Below are 17,684 nucleotides of genomic sequence, written 5' to 3' on the forward strand. Positions count from 1 at the left end.
TTCAGAGCATCAGATGTTCCTGGAGGCGAACTCTTACTCATGCTTTAGAACTCTTCCTCAAGTTTCCCCGCTCTGTGAGTTATCCCATCATAAGACAGATGCAATCTCAAATTTTTCTATTCATTCTCCAACAATTATGACAATGGCCAGCATTCACTGAGCACGCACTAATTGCCAGACACTATTCTAGCTCCTTACACTTTCTTTCTCTCTTTTTTTTTTTTTTTTTTAAGACAGAGTCTCACTCCATCACCCAGGCTGGAGTGCAGTGGTGCGATCACGGCTCACTGCAACCTCTGCCTCCCAGACTCAAGCAATCCTCCCACCTCAGCCTCCCGAGTAGCTGGTACCACAGGCGTGTACTTCCATGCCTGGCTAATTTTTGCATTTTTATGGAGATGGAGTTTCACCATGTTGCCCTGGCTGGTCTCAAACTCCTGGGCTCAAGCGATCCCCTCGTTTCGGTCTCCCTAAGTGCTGGGATGGCAGGCCACTTTACACTTTTACTGGTCCTCTCAATCTTCACAAGAATCCTAAGCAGAAGATGCTCCTAGTCTTTTCCATTACACAAATGAAGGAGAAAAACAGAGGCCCAGAGATAGAAACTAAAAAAAGCCCAGGCTCACACAGCTGGTCAGAGGCGGGGCTGGAGCTCTAATTTCAGAGAGTACGCTCTGAGTCACTATGCCGCGTGTTTACTGTACAGCGCTGTGATGATCCGAGTCTCTTATTAAATGAGATACTGCATGCCAAGCACTTAGCTTATGGCCCAGTATTAGAGTGGGCCAAAAATATTACAATATCAAGTATTCTTATGCTGATATGAATTTTATTTTATTACCTTATAACAGCTGCTTTCCCAGTCCTCCTTAGAGAGGAAAGTCTTTGTGGGGAACATACTTAGCCATTGGAATAGAAGATTAGTCTCTTGAGGGTCTGGGGTCAGCTGCAGTCAAGGCCTCATGGGTGGCAGGGACTGGGGAGAAGAAATTGGAGATCTTGGCCAACTGTAAGAGGTCTGAGGAGTAGAGATGGAAGAGCACAGAAGGCCATCAAGACAGACAAGGGCTCTGTATTGTGAGATAAGACTCCCTTCTTGGGACCTCACTAAAGAGGTCAGTGAGCCTACTAAACACACTGCTTTTGGTGGGAGACATTTTCGCTTGTGGTGGGAGAAGGAGAAGCCACTGAACTTGATGCCAGCATTGATGCATGTGGGGTGATGGCCATGAGGGAGACAGTGCCCCAAAGAAGGTTCAGAAGAAGATGAGCCCACCAGTGATTAGCAAGAATCTGAGGAAGGCCAGGGAATTTTCCTCGAGTCAGGAGGTCCCCAGCTGGCCTCTGGGTAGGGTTGTTATTTTCAGTGCTGTGGCTAACATTCCTGCCTCTCTCCATGGTATGCATGCTTCTGGAGCATGCAGTTGGGGTGGGATTGTTCCTCTGGCTCCCCCAGGGCCAGCTCAGTGCTGGGAAGTCAGCAAGCCTTCGACGCATGCTTGAAGGCTTTCAATGAATGAATGAAAACGCTTTAACCTGAGGATGGCCCGTGCTTGCTCAGATATACGTCAACTCAGCCATGCATGATATCTCATCATAAGAAGATGCTTTAGACATCTCAGTTTGCCATGTTCCTAACCTGCACCCTGCTTTCCAAACTACTGATGCTGCAGCCAACTCCATCTCTGGGTTGATCCTTCAGATTCACATTAGGGGATGGTGACATATGGGCCTCGTGGCTGCCCTTTCCTCCTCCTCACTTGGGCTGACATTAGAGCAGTGTGGTTCCACCGTGAGTCAATGTCTGGAGACATTCTTGCTTTTCACAATTGCTACTGGCATCTAGCAGGTAGAAGCCAGGGATGCATCTAAACATCCTAGAATGCGCAGGCTAGTCTCCTGCAACAAAGAATTAGCCTATCCAAAATGTTAATAGTGCTAGAGTTGAGAGGCTCTGCATTAGAGTGTCATGGTTCAGAGCACGCTCACTGGAATTTAAGAGGACTGGTTTGATTCCAGACTCTGCCACTAGGTTGAGACAGAGATGATAATTGTATTCACCTGTAGGGTCATCAAAATAATTAAACTGGGTCTATCAACAACCAACTTCTGCCATCTCCTCTCTGCTAATCCCCACCAAAATGCACACACTCAATGTAGAACAGTCAGCCAGATTTCCCCATGGCCCAGGAACAGAACTCGTATGGATTCTCAAGCCAAGCAGGTTCTTTGTTCCATGAGCCATGACATGCTTCAGCCCTTCCACGCTAACGGCATCCTTCCCACACCTAAGTCTGCGATGCAAGTACCTTTGTTGGAAGTGGCTAATTGTTTTGCTTTCATCACCTCAAGTGGGGAGCTGGGTTTGAGGCCTAACGAAGTCGTGAATGCAGATGGTTATATGCAACTAGGCAAATGAGATTATATAAAAATCTAATTTTACTAAAGGAAACACTTTCTGGTGGGGGATGGGGGACCCGCAGCTCAATTCTATGAAGCAGAAGCTCAGTTCCTTGGAATTTATGCTATAAAAACTTAATGCACATCCACAGAATGTCAGAGCAGGAAGTGATGTCAGAGACCCTTTTGTCAAACCCCCTTTGAGAAACTGACGCCCAAAGGGAGGGAAACTTCCTCAGCGTCACTCCCTAGTTAGCGGCAGAGAGGAGATCAGAACCGAGAGGTCCTGACAACCCTGTCCAGGCTGGGCTCCACCCCCACAGAATTGCCTCTCCCTAAGGAAAATCCCTATGAGCTTAGGTGTCAAGGAAAAGATGACTTCTCCCTACGTTTTCAGTTCAAACCTCATAGTAAATAGGAATTTAATGTTCAGAATCATCTCTTGCAATGGGGCTTTCATTGCACGTGTTTTTTTCTTCTCTTGGCCTAGAGGCAATATTAAAGTAATTCCCTCTGTGGGTGCTTTGCTCCATATGTAAACACATGTCTACCATCTATACACAGGCACATGCATTTGTAATTTCTTCCTAGAATGACTTAAAGATTTCCATGTAACCAATATGTTGCAGCTGTTGGTTTCCTTGAGGCTGAAGCGCTCAGAAAATCATCAGTTATCAAATTGCTTTTCCATCACTGTTTTTCCCAAACTGGACACGTTTTCTCCCTCTTTCCTTAAAAGAAAAAAAAAAAGGTATGATGGGCCAAGATGATGCCCCTTAGGCTTTAGAATTTTTTGTCAATGGCAAAATGATGGCTAAAAAATCCCTATCAAGTTATTTTCTGAAGTTGATGTCTGCCTTACCTTTAAAACCAAAGGCCTGTGCTGCCAACCAAAAATGAAACAAACAAAAATGGTTTACAAGAAAAACATGAAGAAGAGGTTAGAAAATAAGGTAAGAAAAAAAATGCTAGGACTTTAGTTCCAACCAAACCCAGAGTCAGTGTCCCTTATGGGAGGGGCTGCAGGGACCAGGCCCATGGTGTATTTCTGTGGAGGCTTCCTTTGGAGGAGAATTTTAGTTTGCTCACACATGGCAGCCAGCTTCTAATCAGGAGATGCCGGAGGTGAAAGGTTGGGGGTCAGGAGGTGGGACATGGCTCTGGGGAAGACAGTGTGTTGAGTCAACAGGATGAGGAAGACTTGGGTCCCAATTCTCACAGCCATTTAGTAGCTTTGTAACTTCGAGAAAATGGTTCAACTTCTCTGAAAATGGTTCAACTTCTCTGAATCTCAATTTTTTTTTTTTTTTTTTTTTGAGACGGAGTCTCCCTCTGTCGCCCAGGCTGGAGTGCAGTAGCGCGATCTCGGCTCACTGCGGAACCCGGGTTCCCGCCATTCTCCTGCCTCAGCCTCCGGAGTAGCTGGGACTACAGGCACCCGCTACCACGCCCGGCTAATTTTTTGTATTTTTAGTAGAGATGGGTTTCACCGCGTTAGCCATGATGGTCTCGATCTCCTGACCTCGTGATCCGCCCACCTCAGCCTCCCAAAGTGCTGGGATTACAGGCCTGAGCCACCGCCCCCGGCCTCTGAATCTCAATTTTTAAACTCTACATACAGAGCCTTTTCTGATTGGGTAGTGAGGATTAGAACGAATGCCCAATAAAGGTATCTCCTCTCTCTCTCTGCTTTCTTTCCAGCCTTTTGAAGTCTGAACTCTGGCTGACAGAACGGAAGAGGTAGGTGTGTTCTGTGAACACGTGACACTGCATCGTTAGTTCCTGCCTGGCCTTGACCCCAACACGTTCTCTGCTTACCTGGACCAGGGGCAGCAGAAGATCTTCCTGCTATAATGCCGGGTCCCAGTACCCACACTGGGGCCTATGGTGCCCAAGGTGTCTCCTGCTAGGCCTAGGCCTGAGAGTTAAGAGAGGACAGCAACCAGGTAAGTCAGCCCAGAGCAGCCTGGACCGCCAGTTTGCTAAAGCCCTTCGTGTCTGTTTCAATTCCTCCACCCTACTCTGACACCCACTCCCCTCCCTCCACTTTCTCAGTTCCTTGGTCCTGGCTGTTTTTCTTGTCTGGACTGTACTATTACTCTCAACTCCAGCCTGCTCACTCTGCCACATCCCTCTTCTCAGAGCCTGGCTCCAGTCACACCTGACTGTAAAACATAAACTTGTCAATGGCGACCTCCCCAAGTGACCCCCAGATCAAGTTCCTTGGTTCTGCCTCCAAAGCCTCCTGTGGCCTGGCCCCAGCCTTATCTTCTGCTGGTCCTTTTTGTGTCCCCTACATGCCACCCAGACAGGACAGCTTGTCCGCTGCCTACCTGGCTCAGAGCCTTTGCTCTGGCTGGGTCACTCTTGGAGGTACTTCAGTCTCTGTCCACACTGAGATCCCGTTCAGTTCCATATTCAGCTCAGGGATTCTCATAGAAGTGTGAACCCTATTGTGAACCACGCATGCGAGGGATCTAGGTTGAACGCTCCTTGTGAGAATGTAATGTCTGATGATCTGTCACTGTCTCCCATACATGCTTCCCAGCATGCCTGCCTAGCCCCGTCCCACATCTTTGGCAGCCATTTGCTGCTGCTACTCTGGGCTGGGGCCAGGCTCCACCCCTTGATATTCTAGGTGCTTGTCCCTTTCTCTCCTGACATTTACCATGTTCTACGTCCTTTTGTAGTTACTTGTGTTTATGTTGCATTTCTTCTACTGTTGTTAGCTCTTCTAGAGCAGGAAAGGAAGCCTCATGCATTTTCCCCTAAGCTACAGGGCAAACATAGAATAATGGAAGAAATTAAGCCTTGAAATCACATGACCTGGGCTTAAAGCTGCTATGGTTTGAATGGATGTGTCCCTCCAAATTTATATGTTGTAACTTAAACCCCAAGGTGATGGTATGAAGAGGTGGGGCCTTTGGGAGGCTTCAGAGAGCTGCTTGGCTCTTCCATGTCTCATGCTATGTGAAGACACAGCGTTCGTTTCTTTTATGCTGCTTCTGCTGTGTGGTGACACAGCAGGTAGTGCCCTCTTTGAAGCAGAGCGTCCTCACCAGACACTGAATCTGTTAGTGCCTTGAACTTGGACTTCCCAGCCTCCAGAACTATGAAATACATTTCTATTCTTTATAAATGACCCTGTCTGAGGTTATTTTGTCACAGCAGCAGGAATGGACTAAGACGGGGGTCTCTAACCCCTTGGCCACAGACTGTGGCCTTGTACCAACGTGGGACCTGTTAGGATCCGGGCCGCACAGCAGGAGGTGAGCAGCAGATGAGCCAGTGAAGCTTCATCTGTATTTATAGCCACTCCCCATTGCTCGTATTACCACCAGGGCTCTGCCTCCTGTTAGATCAGTAGCGGCATTAGATTCTCATAGAAGTGTGAACCCTATTGTGAACCGCACATGCGAGGGATCTAGATTGCGTGCTCCTTATTAGAATCTAATGTCTGATGATCTGTCATTGTCTCCCATCACCCCCAGATGGGTCCATCTAGCTGCAGGAAAACAAGCTCAGGGCTCCCACTGATTCTACATTAGGGTGAATTCTATAATTATTTCATTACATATTGTGATGTAATAATAATAGAAATAAGGTGCACAATAAATGTAATGTGCTTGAGTCATCCTGAAACCATCCCTCCCCATCCCTGGTCAGTGGAAAAATTCTCTTCCACAAAACTGATCCCTGGTGCCAAAAAGGTTGGCAATCACTAGACTAAGACAAAACCCCAGCTTCATCACTTCATGACCATTGGAGAACTAATCTCCCTAAGCCCAGTCACCCACCCTGCTTGTAAAACGGGGGTGCAGGATTGTTGTGAAAATGAGAGGATATGGTCTCTGGGAATGTCTGCTATGTGGTAGATGCACACAAACCAGTAAGTGACCTTCCTTTAGCGAGGGGTTTTGAATGGCTCATAACACTACCGTGTGCTGTGTCACAAGTATATCCTTCCATCCTGCAAATTTCTGCAGGGCAGGTCTCACATCCCCTTTTGGCACAGTGGTTACGAGTCAAATACGTTGTGCTCCATTTCTCCATTTCTGACTCTCTCACATACTTGCTGCTTGACCCTAGGCTAAACAAGCCTCAGTTTGCTCATCCGTAAATTGGAAAAAGTAACATAATCCATCTTATAGACTGTTGAAAGGATTAAGCGACATGCTGTATATCAAGTGCTTGGTTCGTGGTAAATGCTCAATAAATATGAGTTGCTGTATCAGGATAGTGGTTTTGAAACATGATACAGAAAGAGCTCTCCTGTGCATCTGCTTGGATGGAAACTTTCTGCTACTTGCCCAGCATGTGCTTGTCTCGGGAAGGTTGAGGTTTGAGGTGTTAGCAAAGCGAAGAGTGGTAGCGGATCGATAGTCAATGTTTAACATTCAGAGTAGGAGTTTTTGAGTCTGTAAAAGGAGACTTGTCATAAGCAAAATCAGAATTTCTAAATTATTTTAGCTGCTATTGACTTAGAGGGAGCAGGAGATAGGTTTTTTTTTTTTTTTTTTTTTGCTTGTTTGTTTTTTATTTTACTGGATAGAGCAGGTATCTCTTCTATTCAGGCTGAGCAGGAGGCTGAATGCCCATAGGAGGAAGATGGGATGTAGAGACGTCCATACCAGAGAGGACGAAGAAGAAAGCCTTTCACTGCAGGGCATTGTGGGAGGGAGACAGGGAGAGAGGGAAAGAGAAGCGAGAAGCCTGTGTCCATGAGGTCTCTGAGCTAAAGTATTAGCCAAGGGCACCTTGTTAGGTGGAGGAGAAAGCTGGCAAGGTGGGTGGGGAGCTTCTACCCCATTCTGACTTGGAATTCTGGGAAGGGATCCCCTCCTAGGCGTCCCCCTCCCTCTGTACTCGACATCAGTCTCAGCCTGAGAGACTCTGCATTTGCCCTCCTGCACCACCCTCCTTCTTGTCTGACATGGAAGGGAACCAGAGGCTCCCATAAGCCACTGAGAGAGACACAGAAGTTAGCTGAGACTCAGACTGGGGTGCCGGCCGAGGAAGGTTGTTGCCCCAGTGCCAAATGGCCTTCGACCAGGGGCCACTCGCATTCAGGCTGCCCAGGCAGACCACAGCGAGGGTGGCATCACTCTGAGAACAAGGCAGGGCTTGGTAAGAAGGGCTGCAGATTGTGCTCCCCGGAGCCTTACCTATGCTCAAAGGACACAGCAGTCACGAACTGGGCTCCAATGTCACTCATCAGCTGAATGTTGGGACAGGATCAGGCCAGCAGCCCCTCCTGCATGCATGCCAGCCAGGTACAACCAAAGTGTAGACCTACAGCCTCCCAGTGGAGACTGGCCAAGGACCATGTCAGAAGACAATCACCCCCTGCCACCCTAAGTCTCTGGCATTGTGTTGGCACCTTCAACAAACACTCGTCTCTCCTCCTGTCTTCTTAGGACAGTGTTTGCATCTTATTCATCCTGAATCTCCCTCAGGGCCCTGTGGAGAGTAAGTGACTCACACAGTGCTTGATGAGTGGATGAAGGAAGCCTTGTGAAAGCCTCTGGGATGGATTTAAGGACATTAAAGCAAGCTGAGGGGGAGGACAGAGAAAAAAGGAGGGTGGGCCGGGAGTCGGGAGGCAACCTTTCCATTCTTACTGTGAACAGGCCAAGTGAGGCAGAGGGAGAATAAAGGCAGAGCCTAGGGTGAGGGCAGTGGGGCTGCAGACCGCCCCCCACCAACAGAGCCCAGGAGAAACCAAAGGAAGGTGGTCAGGGACAAGCAGGTGGGAAATCCCTGAGTGGGCTCTGCTGGCAGTGCTCCATGCTCATAGCTGGTGTCTGACTTCCCCCAACCCCACTTTCAGGTGGATGGGCGAGAGAAGCAAGTGTGGCTCAGCAGGCTGCAGAGTGAGCTGGTGTCTGTGAGAGGCAGGGGTCCTCCTGGAGACTGGGCCTTGGGTCAGCGGTGACCCTACCTTGTGCAGGTTAGAAGTTGGACAGTCAACAGCCCTTCCATGATGGCACAAATACACATGCTCGTTGAAGGCTTTGTAATTTACACAGGCTACAGGATGACTGTGGAGTCGCCCATTCCATCCACAAGGCATTTCAGGCAGGTACCATGATCAACAGATGCTATTACACCCCCATTTGATGAGTGAGGATGATCAGGGTGACAAGGGATTTAGGGTGAACATGGGGTCGGTATGTGTACAAAGATGAAGATCACTTCCCTACTGCTAAAAAGGGGACATTGAGCTGGAACTTGAAGAATGAGCTGTTGTCCATCTGAGGGAGAAGGCAGAGAAAGGACATTTCAGGCACAGAGAGCATGTGTGAAAGGATGGGGGCATGAGGAGACATGTTGTATGTAGCGACAGTAACAGGAATGATTGCTAACATACATTGCAGGCATACCACATGCCAGGTGCTGTTCGGAGGACTTCATATACTGAGCTCAAATCAGTTCTCACAACTGCCCCATCTGGTAGATGCTAGTGTGAACTCCATTTCATAGATGAGGAAGTGAAGGCACAGAGAATTAAGTGATTTCCTTAGGGTCACAATGAGAGCAAGTGGTGGAGCCAGGACCCACTTGAGGGACAAGAGTCCAACAGTGTAATCAAGGTGGTAAGGGCTAGGCAGGAAGGGATGAAGTATATGGCTAGAGAGTTGGAGTGGGGTGATGATAAGGGAAGGTATTTAGATTTTATCTAAGAGGCAATAGGGAGCCTTTGATGGTCTAAGCAGGGGAGTGTTAGAAAGGTCCGTGTGGCACAGGAAAGAGGGTAAATTGAGAGAGAGAATAAAGCCACGAAGAATGTGCTGGGGAGGTAGCCAGATCCCTTGTTACATGTAAGCCAGACTGCTTTTTCCATATGGGTAACCATCACCCACTCTGGAGCTCAACTTCGGGATATGGGTTATAGTATTTCACAAATTCTTCCTGGGAGGCAAGAGCTCCACCTGGACCTATGACATGACTGGTACCTCCCATGTCACATTCTGTGCCCCCAGTAACTGCATTTGGCTCTGTTTTCCTTGGATTGCTAGACATTCTTTACCTCTTTATTTAATGCACTAGCTGGTGTTTCTTTTCACCCTAGGAGCACAGGGTAGTATTAGAGTCCTTGAAAAGGTGTTTCAGATATTCTCAGTGGGAATCTCTTCCACTGGGTGTGACCCTGGACAAATGCCTCCTCCCTACTTTCTTTGCTGCCTGCCTTGTTTCTCATATATGCATGGGCTGATTCTGCCAGGCAGCCAGGTGGCAAGTTGACCCGCCCACCAGTCCCCGTTCTAAAGAGTGGCTGTGTGACTTTGGTGAAGTCACTGTGTCTTCCTGGGATGCATCTGAGAGGAAGGAGGCTGTACTAGACGATACAGACAATACCTAAACTGTCCTCCAGCAAATCAAGTTTGCTGTTTCCAGAACCTTTACTTTCGAGAGTCTAATTTTATTCAATGGTTCAAGGTATATTTGTAGAGTCAGGCATGGTGCTAGGAGATATGGGGGTGCAAGATAGAGAGAACCCTTGCTATTGTTCTGGCTGATCATACGCAGTAAGTAATCCTATTGAACATCCATTCTCTGAGCACCCATTACCTCCTGGATCTGCTGCTAGAGGCTATGAGAGGCATAGAGAAGATGAAGATACGGTGCCTGCTCTAAACTAACTTTTCCTCCAAGTCCACCTCCTTAAGAGGAGACAGCCAGCTGAATGTGAACAGGAGGACTCCTTAAAAGGTAAAGATGCTTCTTTTCCTCATTACCTATAACATTAGTCAAGTAAGTAGCCGTGTCAAACCTGGTTTCTTTTGGGCATGGCTTCCGGGTCAACGCGTCTCTGACACTTGCCCCAGATGCAGCAGTTGCGCAGTGGACACGGCTCCGTGCGCCCACCAGGTGGCGGCATTCTAGCATATTCCCCAACATCTGGGGTCATTGAGAAACAGCACCTTGTGTTGGTGGAGAGGAGAGACCACTTCATCTCTAATCCAGGGCCCATTCATATTGATCTTCTGGAAAGTCCTGGGGTTAGGGGGCTTGCGGGGGAAGGAATGGTGGTTGTGCAAAGGAAAATGGCGCTAAATGCTCCATCCAACAAACCGGTCTGGCTGCCTTCTGGAGCTCCCCTTGTCCCCAAGTCTGCGTCTGCTGATAAATTTGCATCATTACTTATTTACTTGTCATTCTCTTTTGTTCAGTTGGCACCATGTCTGTTTCCTCTTGGAATCCATGGTGCCTACACAGAGTCTGACCCAGAGTAAGGAATACGGCTCTTGGTCGAAAAAAATGAAGCTTATTTTAAGCAAGAACTTAAAACAGACTCTCACCTAAGGACCACTACCCAGGTGAGGGCTTCTTGGTCCACTAACATCCTTGACCTCAAAGATGGAAATTGCAAGATGGGAGACTGAGAGCACCGTTCAAAGTTCCCTAATGTGAGCCATTGGAGAAATGGCTGGGATCAACTTTCCTATCTCTGCTCAAAAGATGTCAGCCTTGTCCACATCAGCCAGGATGTCAAGGTGGAGAGGATAGAAATTCCGGATCTGGCTGAGTCTAGTGTCCACCAGAGAAAACTTTGGCCTTTAATCTGGGATTTTATATCATTTGCACCTCTAACAGAGAGAGAGAGAGGGGCATGAGTTGGGTCCACCAATTGGGACAAGCAGGTCCAACCTGCTTCTCTGCTGTCTTCAATTCCATTCAGACCCCTATGCCCTGCTGCCTAGCACCTCCACCTTCCCCCCTGGGGCTCCAGCAAAGAGGAAGGCAGTCAGAGCCACTCAAAGGGTCCAACCTCCTTGCATTCCAGCCCTGGTCAAAGTCAGCCCGGGAACAAGTGGAGAGCCCCTCTTGAAGGAAGTGATTCAGAAACCATGATGGCCTGGCGGCCCGCCGTGACTCACAGCACATCAATGGGGGAATTGTCTGTGGAAGCTGAGAATTCCAAAGCTCTTTTCTTTCCTTTCTTACTTACTTTCTTTTTTTTCTTTCTTTCTTTCTTTTTGCCCTCCCCTTGGCGGCATTGTGCAACAGCAGGGCTGCCCAGAAACATGTGGTTTTCATCATTGGCTCCACAACTGCCTTAGAGCACAGTGGAGAAAATAAGATGGAGAGGGAACAGGATACAAGGGGACCTGTTGTGGTCAAGTGGGGTCCTTCTCTTTCACCCCACCTTTCTTGTCAACACCAACATCCTCAAAGAGCATCTGGAACGGAAGGGAATAGAATTTTGGATCTGGGAGAAAACTTGGAGTATGTCTCATCCAATAACTCTATGTGCAGATGAGGAAACTGAGGCCTCAAGAGGGGATGTACGTGGCTTGCCAAATGTCCACAGCCAAGTTGCATCTTGCATCTTGCTGCAGCGACTGAATTTTCTTAGCCTCCAAGTCAGGAAATGTAGTTTGACAAAGGATACTTTTTTTCCATGGAATGTGACAGATGAAAAGTCATACCAAGTTTAGTTATAAATCTCTCCATTGTCCCTTTCCTCTTACCTACCAGTCTAGGGAGTCTGTTTTACCCAGTGTCATCTGTGGGGTCACGTGCAAAATCTAAAGGTCTTTTTGCAGTTGTCATCTGATTGGCCATCTGTGCAGTGAAATTAACGTGAAATTAATGCTCATGGGTTTCCAGGTATTCCCCCTATACATCCACTCCTACCTCTGTAATGTCTCCTTTTCAGCATTCTTTTCTCCTTCCCTGGCTCTCAGATGCCTTAGTTCTACAGGGCTTTCTTGTCTTATCTCATGTCCATGTTCATGGTTTCAGTGGCTATCATTCAGCTGAGGACTCCCAAATCTTATCTCTAGTCTGTTCATCATTCCTGAGCTACAGACGTGTACACACAGCTGCCTTCTCAGTGCCTTTCTTGGATTCCCCAGACGGAACTCATCATTTCCCTCTGCAGCTCTTTGACTACTTTGATTTTATTACCAAGTAACTATGGGACCAATATAGTTAGTGTTCCAAAGCACGTGCTTTGGCGTCTTACTGACCTGGGCCTGAGTCCCAGATATGCCACTTAACTGGCTATGGGGCTTTGGCCAAGTTACTGACCTTTCCAAGTTCCTCATCTGTAAAATGGGGATAATAAAAATACCCACTTCATAAGGCTGTCATTACAAGGAAATGAGTTAATACAATAGCATTAGCACAATGCCTGGCACATAGTAAATACTCAGTTACTGCTAAGCTGTTATTTTTATTATGTACCTCAGCATCCTCCCGACTTGAGCCACACTGAATTCTTAGCATTTAAAATATTTACTGACCACATATGTGCTCCAAGCACTGTGCTTGGTATAGAATTACATGAGCGGATAAATGAATTTTCTGTTTTAAAATTGCCTTGCAAAGTATCCCCATTTTACAGATGAGGAAGACAATCATCACATTCTAAGAAAAGCAAACAAACAACCAAGAGACTCCCTCATATTCCTTCTTACTAGCCAACAATTTATACTGAATATGATGACATAGAACAAAAGAAAATGGTAGGCCAATTCATAGTTCCTTTTTTCTTTTAGTCCTTCTTTATTCAACAGTAAGCCTCAAGTAGAGGGGGTTGGAAGAATGTGTGTGCATCAAGAAGTGAAATAAAAACAGTAGAGTGAGTTTTGTGCAGTATTTGGACTATTCAGGTCAGAAGGAAATACATATGCATGTGATATGCATTTGATCAGGAAATACATATGCATGTGATATGCATTTGGTCAGGAAATACATATGCATGTGTCTTCACCCAAATCTCATCTTGAATTGTAGCTCCCATAACTCCCAAGTGTTGTGGGAGGGACCCGGTGGGAGATCCTTGAATCATGGGAGTGGTTTCATGCATACTGTTCTCATGGTCATAAATAAGTCTCACGAGATCTGATGGTTGTATAACAGGAAACCCCTTTTGCTTGGCTCTCATTTTCTCTTACTGCCACCGTGTAAGATGTGCCTTTCGCCCTCTGCCATAATTGTAAGGCCTCCCCAGCCACGTGAAACTGTAAGTCCATTAAACCTCTTTTTCTTTATAAGTTACCCAGTCTTGGATATGTCTTTATTAGCAGTGTGAGAACTGACTAATACAGCATATAGGAACTATGAAATATGAATTGTGTAATTTTATTGATTCTGCTTAGGAGTTGCACGTTTTCATATTTGCATTTAAAATTTTGCATTGCAAAATGTAAACGTAAATGGTAAAATCCATGCTGATAATGTAAAATTTCATTTATTTATTTTACCTAGAATGATATTAAATAGCAATTAAAAAAGCACTATGACAAGTCAAGAGAGAGATAGTGGAAGAAAAGAAAAAGCTTTATATTTAGTATCTTTAACAGCATCCTCCCGCCACCCAACACACTGCACGTTTTGAAAAAGGGATCCTGCAAATTATACAGCCATCCCTGACTGAGAGAGGGAAATGTCTTTGAATTTTAGACTTGAGGAGAGACTATGAAAAGCCTCTCAGAGAACGCTGCTCTGCTCACCACCCACCATATTGCATGTGAAGATGCTGAGAGCTACAGGGGGTCTTAAGGTCACACAGGGAGCAAGCAGATCAACCAAGACTGGTGCCCATGCCATCGGACTCCATTCCTTCCCAGTCTAGAATTCTTCACCTAATGTGTGCTCTTCCTTCTGTCAGAAATCCCACCTTAGGACGTGGAGGTAAGATTTCCCCTTTGCAAGTGAAACCATCCAGTCAGTACTTGGCTGATGATGTGCAATTGACATGCCTTCCATCCAAGGCCAGGGAGACTTGACCAGCACTTGGTTAAAAGTAATAAATCATTTTCAGGGGAAAATCAAGTGGTCGGTGTTTTAGTCCTTGTCTTTCCTGACCTGACAGCAGCATTTATTTATTTATTATTTTTTATTCCCATAGATTTTTGGGGAACAGGAGGTGTCTGGTTACATGAATAAGTCCTTTAGTGGTGATATCTGAGATTTTGGTGCACCTATCACCCGAGCAGTATACACTGTACTCAATTTGTAGTCTTTTTTTTTTTTTTTTTTTTTGAGACAGCGTCTTGCTCTGTGGCCCAGGCTGGAGTGCAATGGCGCGATCTTGGCTCACTGCAAGCTCCGCCTCCAGGGTTAACACCATTCTCCTGCCTTAGCCTCCCTAGTAGCTGGGACTACAGGCGCCGGCCACCAACCCCGGCTAAATTTTTGTGTTTTTAGTAGAGATGGGATTTCACCGTGTTAGCCAGGATGGTCTCAATCTCCTGACTTCGTAATCAGCCCGCCTCAGCCTCCCAAAGTGCTGGAATTACAGGCATGAGCCACCATGCCCAGCCTAATTTGGAGTCTTTTATCCCTCAACCCCTCCCACCCTTTCCTCCTGACTCCCCAAAGTCCGTTGTATAATTCTCTCTCTTTTTTTTTTTTTTTTTTTGAGACAGAGCCTGCTCTATCACCCAGGTTAGAGTGCAGTGGTGCCATCTCGGCTCACCACAACCTCTGCCTCCTGGTTCAAGGGATTCTCGTGTCTCAGCCCTCCATGTACCTGGGACTACAGGTGTGTCCCATCATGCCTAGCTAATTTTTGTATTTTTAATAGAGACAGGGTTTTGCCATGTTGGCCAGGCTGGTCTTGAACTCCTGGCCTCAGGTGATCCACCCGCTTTGGCCTCCCAAAGCACTAGGATTACAGGTGTGAGCCACTACACGTGACCCATTGTATCATTCTTACTATGCCTTTGCATTCTCATAGCTTAGCTCCTACTTATGAATGAGAACACACAATGTTTGGTTTTCTATTCCTGAGTTACTTCACTTATAATAATGGTTTCCAATTCCATTCAGGTTGTTGCAAATGCCATTATTTTATTCCTTTTTATGGCTAAGTAGTATGCCACGGTGTGTGTGTGTATACACACACATATATATACACACACACACATATATATCTCTCTCTCACAGATTTTTATCCATTAATCTCACAGATTAATGGGCATTTGGGCTGGTTCCATATTTTTGCAATCGCGAATTCCTAGCAGCAGTATTTAATCACGCACTCTTCTGTCAAATACTCGTGTCTTTTGGCCTTTAGGACCCAACCTCCTACCTTGCTGGCTGCTCTCCCTTAGTCCCCATCACAGATTCTCCCCTACCTTCCTGACTTTGTAACAGTGAAGTGTCTCAGGGGTCAGCTCTCAGATCTTTTCTCTTTTTCTGTCCATACTCATTCCTTTAGTAACCTCATGTCGCCTAATGACTCTTAACACTATCTATATGCTGATGACTCATCTGTTTATATTTCTAGCCCTGACCTCTCCCTGAATTTGTTCTAACATGTCCAACTGCTTGCTCGACATCTGCACTCTGATGTCCAATGGAATCACACACTATATCTGTTAACTGAGCCCTTGAATTTCTCCCCCAGCTCCAAACTAAGTCCTACTTCAGTTTATGGCAGCATGAGGTCAAAACCCTGTGGCTATCTTGATGCTTCCTCATCTTTCACACCTCACACCCAATCCATGAGCAAATTCTAAAGCCTCTACCTTCAAAATATGGTCATTTTCCTCCACCGTGACTGCTTCACCTTGGCCCAAGTTACCTGCATGATGCCAGTAATCTTTGAATTGGCCTCCTTTTGGTCCTCATCTCTCTTTTACCCAGAAGGATCTCCTTGAACCACATGTCAGAGTGTGTCACTCCTCTCTTAAAAAGCTCTCAATAGTTTCTCATCTTACTCTAAAAAATAGCCCAAACCAAACAAGTCAAGCAAGTCACAGAGCCCGACAGCATTCAGGCATTCAGCCCCCAGGGCCTTAGGACCTCAGCTCTCTTGTCCCCTTTGTCCCCTCTCTCACTCTGTTCTGGCCATGTGGCCTCCTTGCTCTTCCTCCAACTCACTGAGGACTCTCCCACCTTAGGCCCTTTGTCCTTGCTGGCCTCTCCCTGCAATGCTCTTTCCCCAGAAATCTGGAAGGCTCCTTCCTTCACCTGCTATGGGTCATTATCAGAGGCCACTCTCTCATGAGGCCTTCTCTGGTCACCTTGTTTAACACGGCGGCCCCTTCCACTCCCCATGCACATTCCCATCTCCCATCCCTGATTGTTATTCCCCATAACACTTATCTCCATCTAACATGCCATCCAGTTGACTTTATTTTCTGTTTATTGTCTGTTTCTCCCTGTTGGAATGTAATTGCTTATCTGTCTGTCTTGATGTATTTTGTTCAAGTATCTAAGTCTGCCTTGCGGTGGGCTGTGGTCCAGGGAACATTATGGCCAAGGAATAATGAACCATCTCCCCACCTTGACCAAGCTCCATGAATGTCTTTGACTCCATATTCCAGCCTCTACCTGGAATGTCCTTTGTCTGTTTCTCTGAATACCATGCCATCCTTCAAGGTCTGGTTGAAAAGTGACCTCCTCTTGGAAGCCTTCCCTGATCCTCTTCTTTCCCGACCTTGACTGACTTTGACTTTTCCAGAAAACTAAGTGAAATGCAGAAGGAGAGCGGTTTTTTTTTTTTTTTTTTTTTTTTTTGAGATGGAGTCTCGCTCTGTCACCCAGGCTGGAGTGCAGTGGCGCGATCTTGGCTCACTGCAAGCTCCGCCTCTCAGGTTTATGCCATTCTCCTGCCTCAGCCTCCCTAGTAGCTGGGACTACAGGCGCCCGCCACCATGCCCGGCTGATTTTTTGTATTTTTTTTAGTAGAGACGGGGTTTCACTGTGTTAGCCAGGATGGCCTCAGTCTCCTGACCTCATGATCCGCCCACCTCGGCCTCCCAAAGTGCTGGGATTACAGGCGTGAGCCACCGCGCCCGGCCGAGAGCTCTCTTATATGATGCCTTATGGAGATAAAAATGAACACACACCAAAGTATACAGTGGTATGTATTTGCAAGGCAATCCAGCAATTTGGCAAATTAAAATGTGCACCCCCTTTGACCCAGCAACCCACTTCAAGGAACTTGAAGCAACTGAGCAACCATGCAGAGACATGTGTGCCAAGACTTTGCAACACTTTCATATGGTCAGCAGGGGCTGGTTTAATAACCTTTAATACTATAGACTACTCCAGGTTGATGGAAAAATACGTCCAGATATTTTCCATCTTGAAAAAAACTAAGTGTCAAATGATATGCATAGTATGATCCCTTCAGTCTTACAGAAAGCATGATGGAAGGAAAGAGAGAATAAAGAAAGGGGAAAAGGGAGGGACGAGGGAGGAAGAAGGAATGAGAGAAGGAAGCAAGGGAGGAAGGGAGTGAGTGAGGAAGAAGGAATGAAGAAGAAAGAAAGGGAGGGAAGGAGTGAGTGAGTGAGGGAGAAGGAATGAAAGAAGGA

At 46.6% G+C, this 17,684-nt stretch overlaps 1 protein-coding gene and 1 long non-coding RNA gene across 10 annotated transcripts in view; one reads left to right on the forward strand and one right to left on the reverse strand.

The window, feature by feature from the left end:
• LOC105493997 (synapsin III) overlaps positions 1-17,684 on the reverse strand; it is a 550,021-nt gene that overhangs the window by 140,827 nt on the left and 391,510 nt on the right. The gene's annotated exons all lie outside the window — the stretch shown is intronic.
• LOC139358717 (uncharacterized) lies at positions 1,002-13,932 on the forward strand. The gene is made up of 4 exons (XR_011614089.1): positions 1,002-1,115; positions 4,102-4,140; positions 4,228-4,346; positions 13,816-13,932. It is a non-coding gene; the product is annotated as an uncharacterized lncRNA (long non-coding RNA).

Source organism: Macaca nemestrina, chromosome 15 (genome assembly GCF_043159975.1).
Source record: "Macaca nemestrina isolate mMacNem1 chromosome 15, mMacNem.hap1, whole genome shotgun sequence".
NCBI classification, from domain to species: domain Eukaryota; kingdom Metazoa; phylum Chordata; class Mammalia; order Primates; family Cercopithecidae; genus Macaca; species Macaca nemestrina.